This window comes from Suricata suricatta, chromosome 4 (assembly GCF_006229205.1).
Source record: "Suricata suricatta isolate VVHF042 chromosome 4, meerkat_22Aug2017_6uvM2_HiC, whole genome shotgun sequence".
NCBI classification, from domain to species: Eukaryota; Metazoa; Chordata; class Mammalia; order Carnivora; family Herpestidae; genus Suricata; species Suricata suricatta.
Window position 1 is genome coordinate 69,002,144 of NC_043703.1, and position 27,978 is coordinate 69,030,121.

The window sequence follows — 27,978 nt, forward strand, 5'->3', positions numbered from 1 at the left end:
TTAAGATTTATGTGAACATTAACGGAAGGTGGGTGTGCCATTCGGGCTCTGAGAACGTGTGGGCCAGACGAGAATGCAAACCACCTTCGCTTTCTCTCCATAAGCAGCGCTGAAGAAAGAATAGGCATTGATATGGATAAATTTAAAGGAAAAGTCCTGGGGCACCTGGGTGGCATCCTGACTCTTGGTTTCTGCCCAGGTCATGATCTTCTGTTTTATGGGATGGAGTCCCATTTCGGGCTCGGTGCTGACAGTGCAGTGCCTGCTAGGGATTCTCTCTCTCCCTCCCCTCCTCAAGGAAACAATGCCAACTATTGGTACAAAATGGCAAGAAAACGTGGGATTCCTTTCCTTGCAGACTCTTGGAACAGATCAGACATGCGAGCTAGGTGCAAATGCCCCTGGAAACAAGCAGACTTCTTTCCCCGGGACTGTGAAGCATGCTGCGTGTAAGCCTTCATTCTCATGGCCACCCTGGCCAGGGTGAGTCATTCTAGAATGCAGGATGCAATAATCATGCTCATGGGCTCATGCAAACCCACTGGCTCTGAGCCCCCGCCCGGGGGCGCTCTGACCTCTTTTCTCCTGGCAGAGTCTCTGGGAAGTCATGTCCTCTTCGTGGTGATGAAGAAAAGTTTCTTGTCTCTTTCCAGCTTGTGACTTAATGACCTTAATTTGCCACCATTTCTGTTGCTAATGGTCACTCTGGGGTCTGAATCAGCCGGATCATTCTTCCAGCTGTCCCGTCCCCAGGACACCCAATGCACCTCCCTCAACAACACTCAACTCCTGCTCCAGGACGGATGTTGTGAACAAGAAATCTATACCGAGGACTTGGCTCAATGTTCTCCATGTTATTAACTCCTTTGATCTTTGCTTCAGCCCCACGAGGTGGGTGCCGTTAGGACTCCTGTTTCACAGATGAGGACACCGATGCGCAGAGACCCTGACTTCACGTTGAGAGGGCCGGGGCAGCCCATCGGCTTCTTGTGCTCAAGAGGAAGGTTCGTTGTGTTGCAGTAAGTAATGCTCATTTTCATCATTCTGTCTGTCAAGTGTCCCTTGGGTTCATCAAGGCAGTGGCCTTCCAGGAGAGATTGCTGCGTGCCTGACATTAGGTGGACATTAGGCCTCACCACGTCACGCGCACTGATAGCTCTTAGTTTTCTTTTGGTTGCAGTGCAAATCAAAAATGCAAATAAAACCTCAAGAACTAGGAAAGGCAGCCCAAAGGATAACAAAGGCTAAGACATTGAGTGTGTACTATTACTGTGCTCTGATCAGTGAGGACCTGGTCCTCTTAACAACCCTAGGAAAAAGGGACTGTTGTTATCCCTATTCTATAGGCACAGAGAAGTTAAGTGACTTGCACCAGATTGCACAGCACTTAAAACAGAGAGGCCGGCATTCAAATGCATAGTAGTGTGAGCCTCTTGCCAGCAAATGCCAAATGCAGCAAGGCTTTCATTCTTCGTTTCTTAGCACACTTTAGAAAAGAACATGCCTCAAACACCAGAATTCAAAGAAGACATGAGAAGTACCTAAAACAAGGGCTCAGGTCCATGGAGGGTTGTGGAGTCCAGGCTTTTGACCTAGTCCTTCCTCTCAGTTTGGCAATGAACATGATACTACACATAAAAGTGGCACAAAATGCAAAGAAGCAAGCGCCCCAAAAAGGACACAAATACAGCCCTGTGGGAGCTTAGGTGACAAGAAGACTCCCCACCCACTCCTTCTTCATAGAAAAGTTACCACTGAATTGGGTCTTGAGTAATCACTGGGATCCCCATGGATAGACATGGGGAAGACAGACAGGAGCACTGTAAGCAGAAAAAGAGCTTTGTAACAGAAGTGTTCTGGGGTCCAGAAATAGTTACTGGGATTGGTGAGCCAAGGACAAAGCAGAGTGATTCCAAGAAGAAAAGATGCCAGGATTTATGAGAACATCAGCAGGTGACGTGAGCTACATTTCCAGCATATACAGGGTCACCAAAATAACCTTGGTAATTGGCCCAGAGGGCTGAAGAGCGCCATCAGTCTGGGGGAACCTAGTGCCTGTTTGGCAGGATGTCCTGGTTTACACCTGCTGTCCTAGCATCCCATCCAATTAGTACCTCTGTCCACCCTCAAGAGGGTCCCTGCATGGACAGCAAATTATCCGGCTCCCCTATACCTGGCAAATTGAAGGCACCAGCAGGTAGGACCCAACGTTACTTAGGTGTGCTGAAGGTGCTTAAGAAGTGACGTCTTTGAAAGCCTATCACTATGCTACTTAAGGGCTATGCGGAAGGTGGGCTCATCCACATTTGTACCTGCAAACAATTTGCAGCCACAGTTAGTTTTGAAAGCCAGAATCAGTTGTTCTCCTCGCTCCCCCCCCCCACCCACTCTTACTTGGTCTGGGCCCAATTTTACACAAAATAACCTCAGCCGGTATCTATCACAAAAATACGCAGGAAGAGCCAGGCAGGAAGAGCCAGCCCTTTGATAAAAAACAAACAAACAAAAACAAACCCTCTATCCACCGCCATTTACAGCAAGGAGAAAGCTCACCACAGGCTGAGAATACACTCTGACACGAACTGATCATGCTAATTTTTATCCAGGCACACTTTTGAGTTTAAAATAACTGAATTCAAAGAAGTTAATTAAAACCAGATAGAGTTGTCAGGGAGTTTGAAAATCAAACACATCGGACTTTGAAACAATGAGACTTACTAGCTCCGTGGCAGACAAGCTAGCTGGTTCTTGCAGAGGAGCCAGGCTATTTGTGAATGTGGGCTAAAATACTTTCAGGAAAGAAAGAACATTGCAACGTGTTTGCAGAGCAGAGAGCTCTGAGCATACGGAGGAGGGGAGGGGGGAGGGGGAGGCAGCCGTTCTAACCCTCCTTTCAACTTGGAAGTGGAATCTGTCTGCAGGGCTCCCCGAGGGGAGCGCAGACTCTTTTAGTGAAGTCTTATTTAGTTGATTGATGCTGTGCTGTTGCTGGCTTTTATTACTCTGTGAAGTTGAAAGGCCTGATGTTAACGCATCTTCAACTTCAAGCCTGGCTCTGCACACTCCCACTTAAACTTGCCTGTGTTTGGTCAGCTACTTTGGCTACATGTGCAGCTTGCGTGTTCCCGAATCCCCCAAGGAACCAGGTGTGCGTTGAGCATCCAGAGGGGCAGCCTCTTTTATCTGTGGCTCTCTTGTGATCCTTCAGTTGTTTTTGTTCATTGGAGAATGGGCAAATAATGATAAATATTATTAATAAAGTGTCCTCCCCTCCCCTGCCGAACCTTATATGTGAAAGAATATGGCAATATGGTGCGCCGGGGTGGCTTACTTGGTTGAGCGTCTTACTTCGGCTCAGGTCATGATCTCATGGTTCATGAGTTTGAGCCTGGCATCTGGCTCTGTGCTGACAGCTAGGAACCTGGAGCCTACTTCAGATTCTGTGTCTCCCTCTCTCTCACTCTGCCCCTCCCCCACTCACTCTCTCTCAAAAAATGAATAAACGTTAAAAAAATTTTTTAAGACTATGGAAAGAAAACAATGAAAATAAAGCAACTTGAACTCATTTACACTATGAATAGGGAATAAGGAATTTGGACCTTCCCTAGTTTTGGATTCCAGATTCCAAACATTTCATAAATAAAATATGACTGGCTGCATGAAATTGCAAGGTATGTACTGTGTGAATTATATACACAGGGAGAGGTTGTTTTAAAAAGTTCCTGCTGGCAAAGCCAGACTCCTCATTGCCACTTTTAACCTTGTCAAATAAAATCATTCCAGAGAGGGAGGTTGGAGAGACTTCACGGTACATTTTAATATGAAAGCTTAAAATTTGCACTACAGAGTAGGGGGAAAATCTGATTATATTCATTTACTTTCTATTAGGGGCATCACACCCAGCTATATTTTTAAAGAAAGAAAAAGCACGGCATTTCCTTTGTACACACAAAGTATAAATGAACATTTGGAAGTTGGTATCAGGTGTCGGTGATATGCCGTACAACAGCCTATATAAAAATATATGGTTGTATTCATAAATGCATATCTATTTATCCTGATAAATATTATGAAACATAAACCTAAAAGGTTATCTCATAAATAAAATCCAAGTTATTTTCAGATGCTGACTGTCTGAAAAGACCTCACTGTGGGGTTGAAAAATAAAAGCCTTCAAGCATATTTGCTTTATTCCTAGATTACTCTTGCATATTTAGAATGCAGTAAGTTGAAAAACGGAATAAAAATACTGTAACAAATCCCTGAGGTAAAGCAAGAAACTATTTACTCTAATTACTCGGGTGGCTACTTTCACAGTCAAGAAACTCTGAGGACGTTAAGTTTATTGCAAACACATACCACCTTTATTCAGAACCGAGTGGACAGAGGGCCCAGGTGCAAGTTTCAGTTCCAAACCCTCAAACAAAAATAAATGAATGTCTACTGAACTCCGACGGTGTGCCAGGAACCGTTAGGTCCTGAGACACAAATGAGGAATACCGTAGCGGGCTGAGTGGTAGCCGCCCAGAAGACATGCCCACAGCCTAATATCTGGAAACTGCGAATGTGATTTTATTTGGAGAAAAGGGTGTTGGCAGATGTAATAAGGGGAAGGATTTTTTTAGATGATCTCATACTGGACTAGCTGTGTGGTCTCTAAATTCAATGACAAGCGTCTTTGTAAGAGATGAACGGAGAAAAGAGAAAGGTGGAAAAAGTAGATGTAGAGATGGGAGTGGTCCGGCCACAGGTCGAGGAATATGTGAAAGGACCCGAAGCTGGAAGAAGCAAGGAGGGCTCCTCCCCTAAAGCCTTCAGAGGGAGTCATGACCCTTCCAGCCCCTTCATTTTGGACCTCTGGCCTCCGCCACTGTGAGAGAGCAAATTTCTGTGGTTTTAAGCGACCAAGTTTGTGTTAGCCTGTTACAGGAGTCACAGGAAACGAACACAGACATCACCTGTATTAGGATAAGCGATGTAACAGGTAGTGACTGCGTCTGTCTGACACACGGGTGAGTTGTTGAGTGTTGAGAAAGCAGAACTAAGAAAATGCTCGCAAGAAAATCCATTTCTAGCAGGATTCTTACCCAGAGGCCCAGGCACTGGCTTCCAAGGTCCATAAACTTCTGAGTTTGTCTCTGAAATGGTGGCGTGTGCGCAGGTACTTTTCTGTGAGAGGTTTCAGGGCTTTCATCACCTTTTCCAAAGTCTCTGTGACTCCCCCGCCCCCAGTAGTTAGGCCTTGTGTCCCAAGACCCCAGAGGAAGACTCGGTGAGCATAGCCCACTAGCAAAACCTCCACTGTCAGAGGAGAATAATCTTCCCAAGTACAAAGATGTGGCTTTTACCTGGGGGGAGGGGTGGTGGTGGCTAAGGCTGGGTCTGAGGCAGTGAGAGAAGAGGTAAGCAACAGTTACAAGGCTGGTACGCAGGGACCCATACAGCCTTGCTTTGGGGGTCCTGGGAGGGACCAACCAGCAGAGAAAGGCATTCTCCATCCCTCCGCCCAGCACCCCGCAAAGGGTTGGCCCACGGAGCCTTCGGTGGCCACCAGTAGAGAATGGCTGACCCCCTGCAGAGCAAAGCACTGGAGAGATAGCCCTGGAGACACCCAGAAATCTGCCAGTAAAGGTTCAGGAGGCTAAGCACTTTGCTGCAGCCTGAGGGGATCATGGAGTCCAGCAGAATTCAAGTTGTGATGTTTTATGAACTCATTTCCTCCCACAGACATGGGAAACTCTGGGAGACACATCACTCTGACCCAGGATCCTTGCCCCCAAAAGATCATACACAAATGTACGTATGTTCATCAATGCTCATCACGTTGGTGACAGGTTTTAAGAGTGAGTCCCATTTGGAAGGAAAAAACCCCCCTAGATTCCTGCTCAGATTCTTGTGACCAAAACAGATGTGGTACTAATGCTGGTTCCGTGATGTGCCCTGAGGACCGTACTGTTCCCCGAACATTACACAATGAAGAACCTCTCTGTGCAAGGGAAGAGCACTCACGTCTCCACGGAGCGTGATTGCACAGTCTTTTCAGACTCCCGCCAGACGTCTGCGTGTGACGCAGGCTAGCCAGGCCTTCCGGCCTCCTGGGCTGATGCCACCCGCCTCCCTGTTCCAAATGACACCCCAGGGCCTCTTCACTGAGGTAAACAAGAAAATAGGATCTCTTCTCCAAACCCTTGCAAAGAAAAAAACCCCCCAAAACAAAGACAAACCCCCCAAATTTGTAGCTTTCATCTTGCTTTGTTTTCAGGGTCTCAACAGAGCCAGGTAAAGGCTAGAAAATATATTTATACAGAATGTTGTTTTGATAAAATAGAAAAGGAGCTTAGGGAGTTTCCATTTTGTGATTTGCTTAAAACACACAAAAGCTAAAGCCTCAGCCCTAGTCTCTATTGAAAAGGGAAAAAAAAAAAATTAGAAAAGAGGAACTTGTTGCAAACTGGAGTGAATGCTGGCTTCCCTCCGGCCCCCTCAAGCCCGTCACCATGGAGACTCCTGAAGGTTCCAGGAATGACTCACATGATTCGCTGGCGAAGCCTTTGAAATGGAAGGAGCACCGTGGCACAAAGACGAAGTTAGACTGCAGCCCTTGAAGAATGAGCCTTTGACTCCTGACTGATGGCCCAGGGTGTGGAATCCGGGCCGAGGCAGTGCCGCCCGAATGGCCTTTCCCCTCCCGGGTCCTCATTATTGGGGGCACTTGCCTTCGAGAGCAAAGGTCAGAAAACACTCTGGCCTTGGATAGGGCTTGCCCACCACGACGGGAGAAATACTGATGTCAAACCCACCCACCCGGGACTGCGAAGGCTGGAGGGAGAGGTTGTCCAGGCTCCCTGGGAGGCTGGGAGTGGGGAGGGCTGGGTCTCAGGGGCTGAGGAAGGGGGCTTCCAGAAGCCCAGGGCTGGGCCACTGTGGGCTCTCTGGACCAGGTGTTTGCCTGGATGCCTGGAACTTACGCCCCCCGAAGGCCCTCGGGCTCTCACACTGGCTCCTTCGGAGCTCACAGTGCAGGCTCCGGGAAGCCGGCCTTGGGCTCCTTCACCAGAACCTTGGCAAGGGTGTGAAGGACAAGAGCCACAGGAAAAAGCTCAAAATAGGGATTCGTTCTCTGCCCAGAGTTTTATCTGCTGAATACTTCTGATAGCAGCCCTGGGAATCTGGGGGGTTGGGTGGGGTTCCTGGGAAAGTGCTCTGCCCAGGGCTGTGGTGTGTCTGCCCCTGGGAATCCGGGCAGGAGAAACATGGCCATGACTTTCGCCTTCCTTAGGAAACTCCCTTGCCACACATCCGGGGTGCACCTTTCTTTTTTCTTTCTTTTTTTAAAAAATTTTTAATGTTTACTTTTGAGAGAGAGGCAGAGCATGAGTGGGGGAAGGGCAGAGAGAGAGGGAGACATAGAATCTGAAGCAGGCTCCAGGCTCTGAGCTGTCAGTACAGAGCCCAATGTGGGGCTTGAACCCACGAACTTCGAGATCATGAACTGAGCAGAAGTCATATGCTTAACTGACTGAGCCTCCCCGGCGCTCCTGGGGTTCATCTTTCTTAAGGGCCTCACTGATGTCCCTGGTCACCATGTCAGGGGCCAACTTGGGACCTTTGCTGTCACTCGCTGTGGCTCCTCCCTCGTCATGGGGCCTGCCCGAGGCATCGCAACTCCCAACTCAGGGTCAGGCTGGGCCATCCCCTAGGGATGCAGAGAAGCTTCTGGTGCCCAGCCTTGTCTCAGATGGAATGAAAGCACCGAGCCTGAGGCCCGGAGGGAACATGCCAGGTCTGCCTCCACAACACTTTCCTAAGCTCCGAATTAGAGTCCAAAAGTCAGGGAAATGACCTCCTTTCTTCCCTGGGAGGGAAGAACCAAGGGGGCCAAGTGTCTTCCTTCCTCCTCAACCCTAAATCTGCATGCTGGGGACTGCAGACCTGCTCCGCGGGAAAGCAAATAAGAAATAAAGGTCTGAGCAGAAGCCGCAGACGTCTCCTCTCAACTATTTATTCTGAGTTCTCGACAAGTGAGTTAATTGGATGGGCCCCCGTGGCAGACATTCCATACTAAACTTCATAGCTTTCTGCCAAAACAACATACTGTGCGCTGCTATATTTTCCACGTTGGAGCTTGGAACTGACGTGGGTCCTGAGCAGTTTTATGTAGGGAAAGGGAGACCGAAGGCGTAAAACACAGGCGGCAGCTCCTGAGTTTCCAGGGCAGCCTGGAGAGAAGAGCCACAGGCCTGCCGCCTGCCCCTGGCCGCAGCACCTGCTTGGGCCTTGCAGGGCTGCCGTTCGAAGCGGGCCACCGGGAGTGAGGAAGACGCATCCCCGCCTGAGGCCTCCCTGCAGCCTGGGAAGGACCCGGCTGTCTGGCGGAGGCCTCCGGGGCCTGGCTGTCCCTGGCGCAGTCAGACCCCTGACGTGGGGCCCTGTCCCATGTCCCCCTCCCTGTGCTCAGGGCCCACAGACAGGCACCCGGATTTGGGGGACAGCAGAAAGCCTGCTGATTGCTTCCGCAGGGAGGAAGGGCATGGACCAGAGCAGGCCCAGGGCCCCCAGCCCATGCTCGGCAGCCTTCAGAGACCCGTCTGCATTCCCAGCAATAGTTGGTGCTGTCCTGCCCTTTCAGGCCCCTGTAACCAGTGATGTTTCCCCCCAAAACATCTCTGTCTTCATTTTCTGGGATTTTTTGTTTCAGCATCCCTCCATCCCTCTGCCAGGGTCCCTTAGCACCCACCATCCTTCTGCCTCCTGGGCCCTTTCTCTGGTCCCCTCACATTCAAGGAGCACCATGGAGAGACGCCAAGACCAAGGTTCTCTTCCCAGTACTGGGGGCACCTCCACACCCTCTTCTCCACTGTCTGCAGCACGGAACAGGCAGGACTGGCCATTGCCCTCCCCCTCCCCACCCCCCCATTGGGAGACAGCAGCCTGGAGCTTGCCTTGCCGTCGAAGGCCCCAGAACGCTCAGCAGTGAGCAAGCAGAGAGCTGCCCGGAGTGCACAAGCCAGAGACCAAAGGCAAGCCCCCCACGCCACAGAGCCCCACCAGCGCGCTGGGCACATGTTGTGTGGATCTGCCGCAACTCTGCTGTCCCCACTCCTGGCTCCCAGAGGACGTCACCCATGTGACCTCATGTGGGGTCCTTCCGCACAAGCCCAGCAGCACCCAGCAGCACCTCCGTGCTTCCTCTGTCCGGCCCGCCTCACACGCCATCTCACTTTTCTTTCTGGCCTGACTCACCGACTGAACCTCCAGCTTTGGATCTCAGTTCTCTGGGGGCACCTTCTCCCCTGGAACTACCCTCCCTCCAGGCGGCCTCCCCCATGTTCAGTGACCGCTCTCCAGCCAGACTTCCAGGCACAGAGTCTCCAGCCAAGAGTCCAAACACACACAGCAACTTCTGGCCAGACCTCTCCGCCTCAGAATTGTAAGGCGACTGAAATTCAGTATGTAGTGAATTAAACACCTGCCCTTCAGAGTGCCTGTTCTTCCTCTGGGGTCACCTGTCTTGAACTGTCCCACTTCACACGCAGTCACTCAGAACCTGGAGTCACCCTAGACCCTCCTTCCCATCATCATCACTGTGCCCAGCCTGTCACCTGAATTGTACCTTCCAAACTACCACATGCCAGGGCCTGAGCTGGGCACCTAGAGGATTCCACGTCCTCCCCACCACGCTCTAGAGGAAACACTCGTTTAATCCGTATCTTAAGGATGAGAATGTCAAGGGGCGCCTGGGTGGCTCAGTCAGTTGGGCATCTGATTTCCGCGCAGGTCATGATCTCACAGTTCGTGAGTCTGAGCCCCGTGTCAGGCTCTGTGTCAGCCCCGTGTCTGAGCCCCGTGTCAGGTTCTGTGCTGACAGCTCTGAGCCTGGAGTCTGCTTCAGATTCTGTCTCTCTCTTTCTCTCTCTCTCTCTCTCTGCCCCTCCCCACTCGTGCTCTCTCTTTCTCAAATATAAATAAAAATGTTTAAAAATTGTTTAATAAACAAATAAATAAATAAACACTTAAAAATATTTTTTAAAAGAGAGATGAGTGTCCAGATGCAGAAAGCTTCCCAAATGAGCCCCGAATCCCACGCGTCGAGAACGGTGGCCTGAGAACCGCACACTCCGATGTGCTGAGCCCAGAGGAGAGGCAGCGTCTCCCAACCCAGCCCCAGCCTGCTCCGCACCGTCGGGGACCCGGGAAGAAGAGAGAAGCCACTTAAAGGAGAAAACCGAGGTTCACAGCCACTCGACACCTGTCCCATGCCCACCAGCACGACACTCCTCAAGCCTCTGAGGGATTCCAGAACATTCAACGATGCTTTCTTGTGCTAAATGCCAACCGAGTGTATAATTCTGGCGGGAGGATTATTCCAGTGATGACCAACAGTCCCTCTGAGTTCCCACCAACTGGGAATACAAAGAAGCGGCATGGAAGATCTAAGGTATTTAAAAGCCCTTTCTAGACCCGGAGAGCCGTTAGACCCTGCACTCCCCGCTAAGGGTGTCTACACAACCTCCCCCTCACTGTTTTGGGAAATCCTTTCCCATGGCTCAAAGACCAGATACAGGTGGAATGACTTCGGAAGAGTCCAAAATGAAGGTCGTTCTGCCGCTGTATACTGGCGGTTGCTTTTGGCCTGTCCGCATATTTGATTTGGCACCCGTAGCGTTTCATGAAAATCCCAATTTCTGGCTTCTCCAGAAAGATCAGTTGGTGTGACAAGCCTGGCTCTCTGTCCCAGTTGGCAATGGTCCCTGGTGGAGCAAGGCAAGCCTGCGTCTTTGGACAGGGCCTACACCAGCCAGCTTCGCGACTGATGTTACCTTCCCAGCCTCGTTAGCACGTTGAGACGGTGACCTCAGATGACACCAGTAAGGTCAACCTTTCACATGCGCACCTTGCCACTTGGCCAACATCGGAGCTGAGCCAAACTTCGTTAAACAGCATCAGCACACACGCACTACACGCAGAAGTGCTTTGGCATTGGAGGGCCCGATGCCCACCCTCTCATTTCGTTTCTCCACGAGAACAGGGCCACATCAAGGAATCTTCCGGCTTACCTCCTGAGGAAATCACAAGTCCCTACCAGGTGTTGAAACACAAGCTCAGTTCTCAGAATCGCCAACTTCGCCGACTCACGTGTTGATTTCCGCCTCACGAAAACTCTGGAGTGGGCTGGAGTCTGACAGATAGAGCCCGATCGGCTGTTTACTCTGGTGCTAATCACAATCATGTTTACAGGAAAATGCCTTCATCTGCTTCCAGCGGCTCCAGCCACTCAGCCATGTGAGAGCTGTCTTCAAAGTCAATTGCCTGTCATTTTGCTGATTTATGTTGAGCAACTGCAAGGAGCCCTCGAGGTATTTGTAGCCGGCTTGATGATTCCCGGCTTATAAAGTGGCAGTGGGCAGAGTATTTCAGTTCACATTCCCATCAAGACAGAATTTAAATCCCCAGCTCTGCTGCTCATATTTGCAATGTGAGCACTTTAGATAAGCGGAAGCCATCACACCCTAAATGCTGGGGGACGTACAGCCTGGGTTTCTTCAAATGGAGCCTGGCCCCAAATCTTTTAGACCTTGGCTAGGAAAGTCCTTAAAATCGTGATCACATATGCTGTTTCCCAAGAAATACTGATGATGGAGGCAGGATGGGAACTGCGGGTAAGATTGGGGGAGCACTCCCAGACCGCCTGCCTGCAGCCTTACGTTTCGGCCAGCAGAATCGAATTTCTTTGGAATAACTTGCCTCTTTTGAAAATGCAAAATATCACTGGAAAGGGTGACCTATTCAATTACTAACCCATTAGCTTCTGGTTTAACTTCAATTTTACCGGGGCACAACTTCCCTGGAATCACCCTCTCAACTCCCACACCCCCACCCCACTCCACCCATGTGGGAAAGTGCTGGAAGGTTCCAGATCCCAGGGAGCCGGCCTTTCTCTGTGGATGCTGGAATGTGAGACTGCAGGTTCTTTCTGAGAACCACGCACATCCTGAGGGGATACTGTTCCATCACCCTACCTCCAGGAGATGAAAATGGGTGCGTCTTTTATGCCCTGCCTTACAGCATTCAGAGGTCAAACACAGATGATTTAAGGATTGCCCACAGCTTACACTGCTGCATTGCTTGCTCATTCAGCGTTTCAGATCATAAAGCCACACAGTGTTAGGGCTGAAAGGAGATCCAGAGGTCTGGTGCAGCCCCTTCAGGTCCAGTGACATCCCCCAAGTCAGTACAGCCCAAGGATCCTTAAGAACCCAGACATGTGAGACTGAGTCATCCAAATTGAGGCAATTCCAAAAAGAGTGCCGTTGACTCATCTTCCCTTCATCTCTCTCCTGCTCTCTCTTACAGAAAGTGTGTATTTCTTCCGTTTAGAAGACTGCTCATTACCATTACCTTCTTTATCTTTCTCTTTATAATCCAACCGCCTTTCCCCGGGTTTCCGTCACCTGCCCCATTTAGCCAGTTCCAAACAAGCTTCCTGTCTTTGTGTCATGCAGGGTGCTTCTCTGCAGCCGGCCTCACGGGTCTATGGCCAGCTTTCACACCACCCCTCTCCCTCTTTACCCTTCCGAGTTTAAAACTGGGTTCCTGGCTACCTTGAGGGTGTGCTGTAATGCCTGAGATCTGCCACTAGGTGGCAGTGTTTCAGAGCATTCCGGAGCCCGGCGACGTGGCCTGGGCCTGGGTTGGGCTTGCGGTTTGTCTTTTCCAGCACAAACAAGGCTGTGGGAGCAGGCAGAGCAAAGGCACACACGCATGGTGCTGGGGAAATTGAGTATTAGAAATTATGGTAACAAGGGACAGAGGTCTGCGTACAGTCTGTGTCCGCTCAGAGCTTGCTCTAGTCACAAAGCTGACATCTGCCATCATTCTAACAAAGGAATCTCAAATCCTAAGGCCGTTTGGGAGGTGTCCTTGGAGAGAATGACCATAACCCTCTGCCCTCCTCGTTTTGATTTTTTAACCGACCATTGGGCCCCGATTCATCCATAAAAACAACAACCAAAGGGAAAAAAGGCAATCCTCGTGAGCATTATGTGTTTGCTGGACAGTATAGTAATGGCCTAATCCTTCTAATGGCTTTGGTCACTGCAGGATATTAGCTATTAGAAGGGTCTGTTTACAGGGGGGCGGTGGGGGGAGGCAGGGCCATCTGCTGATTACAGCATGCATGAGGAATGGAAGGAACATTTAAAGAGACACTGGCCATCTACTTGGACACCAATAATTTGCCTGTCATTTAAGAGGTTTATTTAGAACTTGGATTTTAGTGTGTGAATTATTTGCATGGCCCAAACTCTAAATGCAATGTTTCGGACTGGACACGGTCCCAGGAACTATTTGTTTCCACCCTCCAGCTTTCCGAAAAGAACTTCTCTGGAGACTAAAAGGAATGTGGCCTGAACGCTTCAACATTTACATCATGGGTTGGATTCTGTGGAAGTCAAACCAAATGTTTTTATTATAAACAAGTCATCCCAAGACCAAACTGTGAAACACCAGTTTGCTTTCCAAGCCTCCCACCCCAGCGCTAGCCTCCACACAGGAAATCGTCCTCCGTGTCCTGCCAGGGGGCGGGCCCTCTCCCATTCCTCTCTCCTGGCTTGCAAATTGTAGCACACCTTCCCTTCCAGGCCTGGCAGGGAGACAAAGTGAGACCTTCCCCAGTATCGGTAAGGACAGTTGTCCCTCGCTTTTTGGAAGTTTGTGCTAAGCCACTTGGCTTTCCAGAAAGACCTTAAGGAGTACCTGTTTTTGCTAACCATGAGAAATCAGAGGAGAATTTGCGCTTTTACGAAAAAAGATGGAAGCGAGCACAGCACTCGTCATGTTTGCCATGAGCAGCAGGGGCCCCAAGGGGTGGGAGTGGCACCGGCCTCCCCAAGCTCCTTCCCCAGGAACTGAACGCAGCCTCTTCGGCCTCAAGCCGCCACAGCTTGGAACTGTGTCTAGGGGCATCTGTGCTTTCTCTGGAGTTATTCTGTGCATCCACTGGCACATTGTGTCCTAAGGTATCAGGAAAGCCTCAGAGGGGTAATGTTTTGGGACTGAGAGTGCTCTCATTTTTTTCCCATATAAATTAATGGCGACGGTGTCTTTGCTTTACACCATTTCAGCTTACAGAAGATTTCATAGGAACCATCTCCTGGCAGAGAGCGGCGGGAGCCTGTAGGTGCCCATTCAGAAAAGCTGGAGGCAAGCAGACCTCACCTCCCAGGAGGGGTTAAGCCCAGACAGAGAGGTGAGCAGATCCCTGGCTTCCCGTCCTGGCCAGACCCTGGCTTGAGAAGACAGCAAGAGAGTCACATCTGTGATTGTCTGCCCCAGCTCCGTAAAGAGGGAGATGCGGAGGACATATTTGGTATCAATTCATCCTATCACACCACGAAATCAGACATTTGGTCCCTGGACCGAGAGAATGTGAAGGCTTAGGGAGAGATAGCTCCCCAATATTGAGAGGTGAATGCCGAATGATGTAAGGGGCAGAGTCTGTCCCAGAAGCGTCCCGAGCAGGAGATGATGCAGGAGTCCAGAGAAAGGCACGGTGGCCATGAAGGCAAAGTCATGTAAGCTTCAGAGGAGAAGTGAGATTCACATTGAAACTGGGGGGAAGCGCAGATTAGCCAACAGAGCTATAGTGGAGGCGGGCGGGAGGGCATTCCTGCAGGTAGAGGTTGGATTCACAAGGTTCCGAAGATAGGAACATTTCTGAGTAAAAAGATGCCATGTGTGGTTGAAGCCGAAGCGTCTGAGAAACACCGCAGGGGAAGGAGGGAGAAGGCACAGGTCACATCTCGATTCCCTGTAGTTGGCTTTTTTTTTGGGGGGGGTGAGCGGCAGCGGTTTTTTGTTTTGTTTTGTTTTGTATTTTTAAATTTAAGTTAGTTAACAAGCAGTGTAGTTTGGCTTCAGGGGTAAAGCCCAGTGATTCGTATCTTACAGATGACACTAGGTGCTCATCCCGAAAAGGGCCCTCCTTCATGCCCATCCCCCTACCCATCTGCCCTCCAGCAACCCTGTCTGCTCTCTGTATTTAAGAGTCTCTTATGGTTTGCCTTCCTCTCTATTTATACTTTATTTTTCTTCCCCTTCCCCTGTGTTCATCTGTTGAGTTTCTCAAATTCCAATGTAGTTGGCTTTTTTTTGATTGCGTGGAAGAGAGGCCCCCAAATTACCTCTACTGAAAGGGGTTGAATCCCAGACATGAGAGGTGAGGAGGTGCCCATGGCCCTGCTTTGAAGAAAAACAGGGCCAGCCACACGGCCAAGCTCCCTGGACAGAGGAGTGTGGGGTGGAAATAGAGTGTTTGAAAATATAGCATATTAATAGAAAACTTGAGGTTTGTAAGGCCCACCAGTCAGAAGAGGATGGTTCTAAAAAGACAGTTTGTTACTCAGAGTTCCCAAGAGAAGGGGGCATAACACCACAAATGGCCACGCAGGGGAGCACTGGGGCCAGTTGGGGGGCGGGCGGGAGGAGAGAACCGGGGGTATTGTGGAGAAGCTGTATGTGAGAAAGAATGGGTGAGGCAGGGCAAGCAAGTTTAGGACTGGCTGGAGGAATTTCAGCAGCCTCTGGGACATGGGGTAATGCTCTGGGCCCCTCGCTCTGGGCCCTTGGCCGTCTGCTCCCTGGCGCTGGGGTGATGAGTGCAGTTGGGTAGGGGCCCGGTTGTGCGAGCAGAGAGAGGAGATCATGGGGGAGTGGGGGGGGCATTCGAACCTGCTGGTTTGTATCTGGGTGAGTTGTTTAGTAGCCCTGGGCCTTGGCTCCCTCTGGGAAGGGCAATCCCTCCAGGGTTTGCAAGGCCCCAGATGACAAAGCATCAGAATACGGAAAAGAAAAGACATGGTGAAGACACTAAGGGACCGTTCAGGACACAGTGTGGCTCTGGCAGTGCTGTCATCTTGTCCCGATGGCTGTCACCCTAGTGCAGATGAGGTGACTCCTCCCGCCCCTTTGCCGACTCTCCTCTACCGTCTTGGCTTCAGCTGGGCTCCCGGGAGAGGCCCAGCTGGGTCCCGTGGCTTCCGTCCAGCACCAGCTGTTGCGGTGGGGCAGATCTTTATGCCAGGCCACCAGCACTGGCTGCCCGGAAATCAAAGGCCCACCCACGGGCAGGCCAGTTTACTAGTGGGTCTCATGCTTTGGCAAGCTGCACTTGGAGCCCATCGGCCAGGGAGACCTGGAGGAGGAGGGGGAACGACATCCTGAGGATTCCCAGAAGGAGAAAATACAACCAGCCAGCCCCTCACTTGGCTTCTTGTGCTTAAAGCTTCCGAAAGGCCAGGAATGGATCTGAGTTACAGCTGCAGATGCACCGGAGAATTTCGAACAGGACAGGACAAGGCAAAGCAGTATTTTTATTAAAAAAAGAAAAAAGAAGAAGAAGAAGACTCTGGCAAAAATATAATGAGAATGCATTGGAGAGGGAAAAGCCTAGAAACTGGAAGAATCATGAGGATCCTACAGTAAGTCCTCACGGCTCTGGGCACCTGGAGTCGGTGGTGACCATGGGGACAGGGAGGAAGGGACAATTCCCAGAGACCAGCTGAAGAAAACATTGGTGGAACCGAGGAACTGAGTGGCAGCCAAACAAGGAAAGGGAGAAAGGTGACCCAAGGCCAACATGGAGGCTTTAAACTGGGGGCGGAGAGAAAAATGCCTAACAGAGCAAATAAAAAAGGAGTGAATGAGAGGGGACCTCGTGTAGCTGAAAAAACCTCTGCCAGGTGACGCATACCACCAGCCCCCCAACTATTGCTGAGTAGGAGACAGTGTGGCCCCAGCAATGAGTCCCCTTGCTGAGCAGACAGTTTAGTAACATACTTTTTTTTTAATGTTTATTGATTTATTTTAAGAGAGAGAGAAAATGTAAGCCAGGGAGGGACAGAGAGAGAGGGAGACAGAATCCCAAGTAGGACTCTTTGCTGTCAGCACAGAGCCTGACACAGGGCTCCATCCCACGGACTGTGAGATCATGAGCTGAAATCAAGAGTGAAACACTTAACCGACAGAGACACCCAGGGGCCCCAATAACGTACTTTTTAACTCCCACGTCTGGTAACTCCAAGAACACAACTACCACTTTCTCGATGTTTCCCAAGTTTTCTCAGAGTCCTCAAGGGTCGGGCCCTGGGGCCCCGTAACTAAGGGCCAGCCATTCTTCTCATGTCCTCCACTCACCCTTGTCCGAGTGATTTCGTAAACGATGTTTAAATCATTAAAAGCATGACTCCCGTACAAATACATACCAAACATGTGCTAAAAGTTCTTTTAGTCACTAATGAGGAAACCAGCAGGATGTAAAACCGATGCGCAGAGCATTTGTGGATGTGTATACGCTCTCTCAGGAAAGGAATGTTAAAATAAGTTTGCTAAGTTAGATTCATATCTATATAGGGCCATATAGTTGTAACCTGTTAGGCTGTGTTTTCAAGCGGATGGAAATGTCTGCATCTTTACTAGACAAAAAGCCATTTGCAACTTAGCAATGATAACTTCTGACTTCACACAGCTTTGGCTCTGGTCAACAGTTAATAGTAGGCCAAACTTGGTATCTAGCTCTAGAGACCTAGATGTTTCTTGCATGGGCCTTTTCAGCAATGTTCCAGTTTGGCACTGAAAAGTCATGCTGTCACATCCTCTTGCTTTATTTCCAGTTTTTAACATTGGCTTCCATCCTGCCTTAGGATGTAAGATCTGAGCATCATTTCCTCTGATAGGCCTTCTTTGACTCCACTGATAAGGTCAGATTCCCCTATTCATTTGCTTCCCTGGCACAAAGTATTTCACCTTCACAGCAGCTAGGGTAAAGAAAAACTGATTATGACACTTGTCACAATGGTAATGAAGACTTACTCAGGACTATTGCAATAGGCATCCAGACTATCGCCAGAGGAAAGAACGATGGGGCTCAACACCCAAGACCAAGGTGGGTAGGACTTTACAGCCAACGAGCACAGTGCCAGCGCGGGGGATGGAAAATTACGAAGAAGACACATCAAGGACAGGGCCTTCTTACCAAACCGACATAACAGGATTCAAGTTGAACGCAGGCCAGGGAAATCAGATCTCAAGGGTGGGGGTGGCAGGAGATCCTCGCTAAACTTATGTAGCAGGATTCTTGCTGGAACTGGACGATGCAGGGCAGGCAAGGACAGGATGAAGGCCAAGGTCAAAGCTTAGTTAAGAAAGGGGCTCAGAGAGCCTGGCTAAAGTTAAGCCAAGGAGAGAGTTGTCAGTTACCAACCTTCTAATGTTTACGTGTTAGTGCAGCCATGGCATTCATGTCTGCCTGCCCTGCTAGACCGTAAGCTCCCTGAAGACAATACCATTGTCAGCTTCTGCCTACTGTCCAGTCCCAGCACCTACACTTGAAGCATAGAAGGTACTCAATAACTGTTTCCTGAATGAATGAATGCCCAGAATGCTCAGCTGGAGGAATGCTCTAGAAGGCAGGAAACAGGCGTCCACATACTGCAGCTAATTCACTGCCTGGCTGTCATCATTTCCCTTCTTTGTTTCTATTTGCTTTAATTGCACCTTTTCTCATTTGACTGCCGGCTGGGAATTCAGCTCTAGGGGGACTCAGAGCAAAGTCACAGTGCTTGCTCCCACAGCTTGCTGGTGCTGACTCAACCAGCTCTGCCTGCTGAGGCCTGAACACACTGATCAAAGCCCGGGAAGCAGCTAACCTTAGTCTGTTGTACAGATGTTTTGTGCAGCCTGCCCTCTTCCTCTTGTTCCTTCCCCATTTTCCAGGGGTTTCAGGAAAGTCAAAGCCTTCCATTGAGGGGCAGAGTGGGGCCGGCCGGCCCTGTGAGGACATGGTGGCCATGTCATTGTTATTTAATTTGCTCAGTGTTGGGAGGGTGAAGGGAGGTTAGCTGAGCACCAAGGATTTGGAAAGGGATCCTCACTTCAGGAAACAATCCCTTGAACAACTAAGCACCGGGAGTAGGATTAGGTATCGTGTCTCACTCCCTTTCGCCCTGACCTTCTGCACAGCCTGTGTGTATGTACGTTTCTAATCAGTCCCAGCCCGTGCCACCTCTCTGACCACACCAGGTCTCCTGTCTTATTCTGCTTGTTTGTTCCGTCCCAGAGAGTGACTCCTAAAGGCTGGAGAGAGCTCTTTTCCAGTCTAGACACCCCATCCCTGCTATCTCATCTCTAACTGCCTGGCAGGTCACAAATAGCTGTGTGCAGCCCAGTCCCCTCCCGAGAACACCAGGCTTGCATCTTGTGGAAGGCAGCCTCTAGGATGAGCCCAGTGGTCCACACTGCCTGGTGTTCATGACTCCTGTTGAGTTTAGGCTGGATCTAATGACTTCTAACAAATAGGACACGGCCAAAGGGATGAGATGTTGGTGATCTGAGATTAAGCTTCCGTCCTGCCAGCCCTCTCTTTTGCTCTCACCTGTTGACCATAACAGAGGCCAGCTGCCATGCTGCTACCCAATGGGGGCCCTCATGGCCAGGAACTAGGAGCTGCTTCTAGCCATCAACAAGTGAGGATCTGAAGCCCTTAGTCCAATAGCTGTGAAGAGCTGAATCTGCCAACAGCCACATGAGTGAGCTTAGAAACGGGTCCTCCCCATTTCAACCTTCAGATGAAAACACAGCTCCTTGATTACAGTCCTATGAGAGACCCCACACCCCGAAGCAGATGACCTAGCTAAGCCACACCCAGACACCTGACACACAGAAACTGTGATATACTGAATGTTTTTCTAAGCCGCTAAGTTTAAGTATAATTTATTACACAGCAATAGAAAACAAATATTATATGTAACTATCAATCAGGTGTCAAAAGACCTCTCTACCTTAACACCTGAACTGAATCTTGATTTCCGACCCCCAGAGGAGAGAGAACAGGGTATACACATGCTGCAGCAGAATGGCCGTGCCTCGGACAGTGCGGAGGGTCAGGTCACAGACTTGTAGGAGAACTCTCCCGGCAGGAAGTAGCGTGCCTGTGAGATCAGAAGACAACTGGCTCACAGATGCAGCACGGGCACCCCAACTCGGGGGAGCATTCAGTCAAAGCTTCCACTGAACATCCTCCGAAGCCGTGTGGATTGGCTGGAGCAGCTAACGTTAACGCCGCCTGCACTGCCACCGTCCAGGGGACATGCAGACAGCCGGGCCTCGGAAGGACAGACTTCAGCACCGTGATAAAACCCACACCAGCACCAAGGGCATATCACTTGGACATTTCACAAACTCCACTCAAACTCAGTCACGACGTTTAGATGCTTTTTAAGATAAGGATCTAACTGAGCTCTAACTACAGAGAAGTGGAGACACGTTTCCAAGGGCCTTCTGATGGGAGCAATTTTGAAATTTTATGCCAAGTCTCCCTCAATAAAGAGGGCAAAAATCGAGTTCCTCTCCAGCACACCTCCATTCCAGGCAGAGACGGGAGAATCCGAAATCTGAAAATTTCGAGATAAGCTTCCTCTGTACATTTTGTGTTTTCTGGAACGCCTTATATGGAGATCACATGTGAAACAAAGTGTGTTCTTTCACATATGCTTGCTCTCTGAGCCTCATACAAGCTGTGGAAGAAATGGAAATCATGACTTCATTGCCATTTTAAGTGGAAACTCATGTTCAGAAGAGTCAGAGACTTGCCTGAAGGTCACACAGCTGGTCCATTCTGGAACTTGCTCTGGAATCAAGTTTCCTAACACCTGAGCCAGAGGGCCACCCAATCCTTTGCTGTAGGAGCCCAGCATCACCTGTAGCTGCAACCACCCTGGGATTCATCCAACATGTTGCGAGGACAGGACCATAACCATGACCGTGTTCGCCGAACCACCGAGGAAGGCAGGGGGACCTGCATGGCTCTGTGGCCAGAGGGCAAAAAGGTGCTCCTGCCTGTGGTGATGATGGACACCAGATCTCTCTCACAGGCCAGCATCTCAGGGGACAGATTGTGTAGACTCTCTGAAGACGTGATCACACAGGTGCCCTGTGCGGGGTGCAGGTTGAAAGGGCAGTGAGGACCGCAGGGCACTGACAGCGTTGGCGTTCCAGGTCCACAGGTGTGACAGTGGCGGTGGGCAGAGGTGAAAATGGCATTGGTGTGAGGCTGCCGGGCTCTCAGACCCTGCCTCGGTAGCTCTGAGAGCAGGACCAGGAGTCTAGGGACAGAGCTGTGGACCCTACGTGCCCATCACCTCATGGTCTGTAGATCTTTGCAAGAGCGAAGGCACAGGGAAGCAATGAAAGGCACTGAGCACGGGCTCCAGGTGGTGAGAGGGGGGCGGCACACTCGGGAAGGGGGAGAGTGAGCGAACCAGGAGCGGAGGTCCAGGGCTTTGTGGAGACTTTGGACATCCCAGCTGTCCAAGTGGAGGCCTGAGGCAATCTTATCTTAATGTTCAGGGAGGCCTGGATGACTGATTCCACTGATAATGAAATGAAGGCCTGGAGGGTTGGAGGACTTGCCCAGATCATTTACTCCCAAGCCAGTACTCTCGTCGCTGTGTCATGAATGTACGTGACACCCCAGATCACTCCACTCTGTGGGACTTCCCCAGCTGCCTCTGGGTGACAGCCTGACAGTCACATGATGAACAGCTGGCTCTCCCCAGCCTTGTCTGGCCTGGCTCTCTCTATCTAAAGTGCCAGTTTCTGCCTGTCCTCTGCCTCTCGTCTCAGTCTAAGGGAGAGCTCATTTTCTAAAGGTTCACTCTGACTATATAGTCAGTGACAGGACTTCGCAGATCCATCCCTAACTTACTGATCGTGACAGCATGCTCCAAGGGGCGCGCAGTGAGCACGGACCTCCCCTGGGAGGACCACCCAGGAGCAGTCTCGGTGCGCTCCTGCGGTGCCTTCCTGCCCAGAGCAGACAGGCACAGGGGAGACACACGGGTCATGGGCCCTTCTTGGATCCCTTACGGCACTTCCCCCAAAATGGAGTCTGAGGACAAGTTTAAATCCCCCCACAAAGTGGAAACATTCACAGCAGCTCTCCGTGACTTCCTTCATGACATGCTTATCAAGCAGAAGTGTGTGCCAAGCATGGAGTTACATGCCTGGAATTCACTGGTGAGCAAGACTGACACGTGGTCTTGTCTCCAGGTAGGAATGCAGGGAAGACAGGCACGTAGTGGTTATAGCAAAGTGTGGGAGCTGTGTGGGGTGTGCACACAGCCCAGGTACCAATGCAGGGGCTGGGGGCCAGGCTGGCGACAGTTAGCTGTGGCAGGAAAAGTTGAAGATGCCAACACACGGGTCAGCAGTTGGTTTGTTGGCAACGTCAGGCTATGAAGAAGCTGGTTCTCTGAGAATCAAGAGTCAGTCTTCAACCCGAACTCCGGGGAGCCCTTTGGCAAATGGCTGCAGAAATGACACATACTTGAGTGTTCATTCCTTCAGAGTTCCCTGGCTGGGTTTCTTTCACTTCCTCGAGCCTGGTGAGACCATGCATCGCAGTATTTAATCCACAGACCCTGGAAAGAGACCCAGGCCGGCCTCTTGCTAGCTGGGTGACTAGACAGGTTCCCTAATGAGATCACCTCTGAGACTCAAATTCCTCACCTCCAAAATGCAGATAATGGTAGGATTGCCAGAAGAGATGTCACTCAGGGTTCTCCAGAAAAACAATCTATCTGTACCTCTATCTCTTTCCTGTGTATAAGAGATTTTTTTGAAGATGTTGGCTAATCCGATGTGGGGACTGACAAATCAGAAACCCATAAGGCAGGCTGGGAACTTGGGCAGGCATTGATGATGCTGCAGTCTTGAGGCAGAATTTCTTCTTCTCCAGAAAAACCGCAGTTTTTGCCTATAAGACCTTTCAACTGATTGGGTGAGACCCACCCATATTATGGAGGGTAATTTCCCTTTGCTTAAAACCAACTGATGTTGTGATGAGCACTGTGTATTGTGAGTAATGAATTGCTAAATTCTATCCCTGAAACTAATAGTATACTGTACGTTAACCAATTGGAATTTAAATAAAAACTTGAGAAAAGAAGGAAATAGTAAAATGAAACCAAGTGAGAGCAGACGTTAGCCGTATGTACCAAATACCATCACGGCAGCACCTACATTTGTCTTCAATTAAATGTCTGGGAGCTATATCCTCGCCAAGTCAAGACATAAGACTAACCGTCACAGAGCATTAAAATGAGGTAAGTGTAACACTCATCTGCCACCGAGAGTGTTCAATATGTTGAAGAGATTCTTATTTTTTAAGATGTTTATTTATTTATTCTGAGCTGGGGAATGGCAGAGAGAGAGGGAGAGAGAGATTCTCAAACAGCCTCTGTGTTCTCAGTGCGAAGCCCTAGGTGGGGGTTGAACTCAGGAACCATGAGATCATGACCTGAGCCAAAATCAAGAGTCAGACTCTTAACTGACTAAGCCACTCAGATGCCCCAAGAGATTCTTAATTTTAATTTATTCAGAAATATTTGAGCACGTACTGTGGCTGTTGAAAGGATGTCTGATTTCTCACAGATCATGAGAGAATAATAGTACACCCAAATACTACGTAGTTTGGCATCCAGGTCCAGGACTCTGGTCCAGTCTGAGCCAGCTCCTTACTGTCCGTGCCTCTGAAAACCTCTCTCTGTACTAGCCAAGGGGTATCTCTTCATCACAAACTTTGCCGCCACAGAAGGCTATTAATAAAGGACTCTGTAAATGCTGCCAGAATTCTAATCTTCACTCAGACATTTAGGGGAGCTCAGCACTACATCTCTCAATATTAGAGCCAATATGAGTGCCTTTATTTTTAACCAAGACCTTTATTAGCATTTTTATGAGATGCAATTCTTCAATATCTTAAAGAAAAGCTGAATCTTATTTCTTATTGTTGGATGAAATTCCTTTTAACTTCTTTTTTTTTTAAGTTCTATTTATTTATTTCAGACTGAGAGAGAACATGAGCTGGGGAGGTATAGAGAGAGGGATAGAGAGAATGCCACCGTGTCAGCACAGAGCCAAACTTGGAGCTTGATCCCACGAACTATGAGATCATGACCTGTGACAAAATCAAGAGTCAGACACTCAACCAACTGAGCCACCCAGGGGCCCCTCTTCTCTTACTTTCAATGCTACAAAAATTTTTGGCTGACGGAGAGGGATGGGAACTAGAAAAGCAGAGTCATGGAAAATAAGAAATACAATTAAAGTTTACTTTACATGTGGATTTGCCTTTAACAGGACTTGGAGGTAGACCAGTATCCTATGACCAAGAAAGCATACTCATTTGAAACAACAGGCATAATAATTGTGGCTACCAGTCCTTTCCATGGAATTTCTTTCCTTTTCTATGTTTTGATCTAGAACCCAAAGATATTTTGGGGAACAGATGATGCCTTCCCTCCTCCATGGTTAAGGTCAGAGTAAATAAAAGCCAAATATAAATTACAGATGTGAGAAAGTTTGCTCTAAATGAAGGATGATGGGAGGCTACTCCCGGAAGGAACACCATGAGTCTTTTGGAGAGAGAGCCTACTTCCTTATGGTCAAGGGTGCAAGTCAAGGGCCAGAATTCAAGTTCAAATCCCAGCTTTGCTAGTTACTGGCTAAGTGATTTGGACAAGTTACTTGACCTCTCTGAGCCTCAGTTTCTTCATCTGTAAACTTTAGGAATTATATACTAGAAACTATATATTATAGTTTATATATGTTACAAACTATACTGTAGGAATAAAAGTCATCTAAATATGAAGTGCTTGGCACATAGTAAGCATTTAGTTTAATTAAATTATCAGTGTTGTTATTTTTACTACTTTTACTATTAATAGAACCCAACTGAAGCAAACAACAACAACAACACAGGAAGTTTATTAGAAAAACAAAAAGTTATTTTACAGAATCCAAGAATTGGGCTTTAGGAAGGAATGAGCTGAGGCAGCTCCAAGAGTTTCAGGGATAACAGTGCCAGGAAGTCCTCACTGCCCTTCTCTCTCTGTTGTGCTCATGATAAAAACACAGGTTTTCACTTTTTGTGCTACGCACTCATCACCATGTGGCTGTGGCTCGGCTCCACACCAGCTTCCCCCACGGAGTCAGGCTGAAGGAGCAGCCGCTCGCAGCCAATGCAAAAAGGACAGGAAGGGTGGCAGACCAGTCAGTGGTGCTGAGGGCTGCGGCTCAAAAAAAAAAGTGGCACCTGTCACTTTTGCTCCTAGGTTTCTAGGCGAGCCTGAGAGCAATAAGGTGGAAATGCATAATCCTTCTAAAGGAGGGGCTTTGTCAGTGAAAGAAGAGTCAAACAATCAAGTGTCACTGAAAAGAGACCCCCTTGATTGGACCATACAGATGGAGCGTTGAGGAAAGGGTGATACCTCCCAACAGAAGGGAAGTTAAGAAGAACTCTATGTGTGTTTTCTAGGGGAATTTTTGCCAAAATTATATATATATATATTTCAACACATACATATATCAATGGGACATGGCTAAAAAGAAAGAAGAAAGCTGATTCACAATGGGCCCCGGGCTGGCGCAGTCAGCAGAGTGTACAACTCTTCATCTCAGGGTTGTAGATTACAGCCCACCCTGGGTGTAAGGATTACTTAAAAATCAAATCTTAAGGGGTGCCCGGGTGGCTCAGTTCCTCTTTGGCTTAGGTCACCAAAGCAAAACTCAAGAATGAAGATTATCAGCTTGCCAGTAGCGAAGCCACTTTAGTAATTAGAAATATTTAGAACAGGCAGTTGGACATGCTTGAAATCAACCTTACCTCACAAAGGAGAGGAGAACCTTAGAAAGGCGTTCGTTGGTGGATGTTGTGAACTGGGGAGAATGTCATCTCTCAGGAAGCCAAAGCTGCTCTTGGAACAATTTGGTCTAAACTCAGGACCAGGATGTGGAGAAACCAGCAGATTTAAGCTTCCTCATGAGCAGCGAGGCTCCACACTTCCTTCCATTCTGCTTTGCAATAGCTCTAGGACTCAAAACAACTGACCCAACAGGCACCAACGACACATATCAGCGAGAAGAAGGTAAAAGAATGAAAGTGCAGGGGCTTAATTGGTTAAACGTCGACTCTTGATTTCAGCTCAGGTCATGATCTCAGCATTCATGAGATGGAGCCCCGCATTGGGCTCTGTGTTGACAGCCTGGAGCCTTCTCGTGATTCTCTCTCCCTCTCTCTCTCTCTCTGCCCCTCCCCTGCTAGCTCGCTCGTGCGCTCTCTCTCTCTCTCTCTCTCTCTCTCTCTCTCTCTCTCCCCCTCTCTCAAAATAAATAGATAAAAAAATTTTAAGAGGAATGAAATCGCAGGCATTCTCCTCACAGAGAAGCCAGTGAGCCACTTGTGAGATGGCCAAAGATACTGCCGACAGTTGTGATTTTGCTTCTGTGGTTTCGAGGGCTCATGATCTCGTACTACCCAAAATGAAAGAAAGAGATAATAATAACAATACCGATTTCCTTGACAAATGTTTATTGTCTGAGGTGTCCTAGGAGTCGAGGATACAGTGGTGAACAAAAAGACAAAATTGTGTGACCTCAGGAAATTGACTTTCTAGCCAGGAAAAATTTACAAAAAGAATTCGAGTGGTATGCACACTGTTGGAAGGCATGCGTCCCGTGAAGCAAACAGAGCAGAGGGTGGAGGCTGTGAGTGCTGCTGGGGGGAGGTTTGAGATTTTAAGAACAGAGGTCAGGGAACCCTTTGCTAAGAGGGCAACCTTGGAATAAAAACCTAGAGCAAACGAGGAGTGAGCCAATTGTGCACCTGGAGAAATGAGGTCCCAGATACAGAGAAACCGGACAAGCGAAGGTCATCAGGTAGAGCCCCCTTGGCGTGTTGAGGCACAAGGAGGTGATGGCAATGAAGGCAGGTGGCCTGAGCCAGGGGAGAACAGAGGAGATGCTGGGGTGTGGGCACCGGTTGCCCCATATAAGGATCTTGCAATGACGAACCCCAGAGAAGCTAAGTCACAGCCGGCAGGTGAAGGGGTCAACACACACACACACACACACACACACACACACACACACACACGAGTGTGCGGCTCCAGTGTCAAGCTCTTCCCGCTACTCCTGGCTCACATCCCTTCTGCCACACTTCACAGGGCACCACTCTACAGGGATGAGGCGTGTGAGCATGGGAGACAGACACAGCTCTGGGCTGGTGGCGTGTGGCGCTGGGCAACTTACTTCACCCCTGTGAGCCTCAGTTTCTCATCTGTAAAATGTGTCTGCTAGTACTTCATAGGCTTGTTGCAGGATTAGCTAAGGCACGGAGCGGGCCATGAGCCGAGGATGCTTATGTGTTTCAAGCTACGTTGGGGCTTTTTGCCTAATCGCATGGAATAAAAAAATTTTTATTGAACGTATGATTCATACATACACACGGCTGCACAAAGAAACCAGACCCTAAGAAGAAATAGAAAGAACAAGAGGACAGAAATGGAGCCATAGAAATGGGAGATATGACAAAGAAGGAAGCAGGGAAGGAGGCCCTGAGCAAGACAGCAGGCAGGGGTCCCAGGGTGGGGACCCAGACATTCAGGAAGGGGGGACAGGCATGACCAGGCAGACAGGGACGGACCACACCGCGCACAAGCACCCACCAGCAGGGAACCCCTGGCATTTGCAGCCCACACGAGGCCTCTCCTATTGTGTGCCACTTTCATCACGTCTTCAGAGCCCTGCCAGGGCCGTGGAGACTGCCCTCTCTTTCTTCTGCAGCAATCGGGGACCGCCGTGCAGGCTCACAGGGTTCTGGGGGCTTCAAGGCATGTCGTTCGTTTGTTCCTTGGCAAAGACATATAGAAGAACTACACGCGTTCAGTGTCCTACTGCCATGGCCGAAATGCTTGGGTCCCCCTAAATTCGTACGTTGAAATCCTAAGCCCCAAAGGTAATGGTATTTAAATGTGTGATTTTTTGAAATGTTTTATTTATTTATTTATTTTTTGAGAGAGAGACAGCATGAGCAGGGGAAGATCAGAGAGAGAAGGAGACACAGAATCCAAAGCAGGCTCCAGG

The 27,978-nt window shown here is 49.3% G+C and overlaps 1 long non-coding RNA gene across 1 annotated transcript; it reads left to right on the top strand.

The window, feature by feature from the left end:
- The first annotated feature begins 596 nt into the window (after positions 1–596).
- On the top strand, positions 597–27,240 carry LOC115290825. The gene is made up of 3 exons (XR_003908233.1): positions 597–1,019; positions 14,124–14,248; positions 27,060–27,240. It is a non-coding gene; the product is annotated as an uncharacterized LOC115290825 (long non-coding RNA).
- The last annotated feature ends 738 nt before the right edge of the window (positions 27,241–27,978 follow it).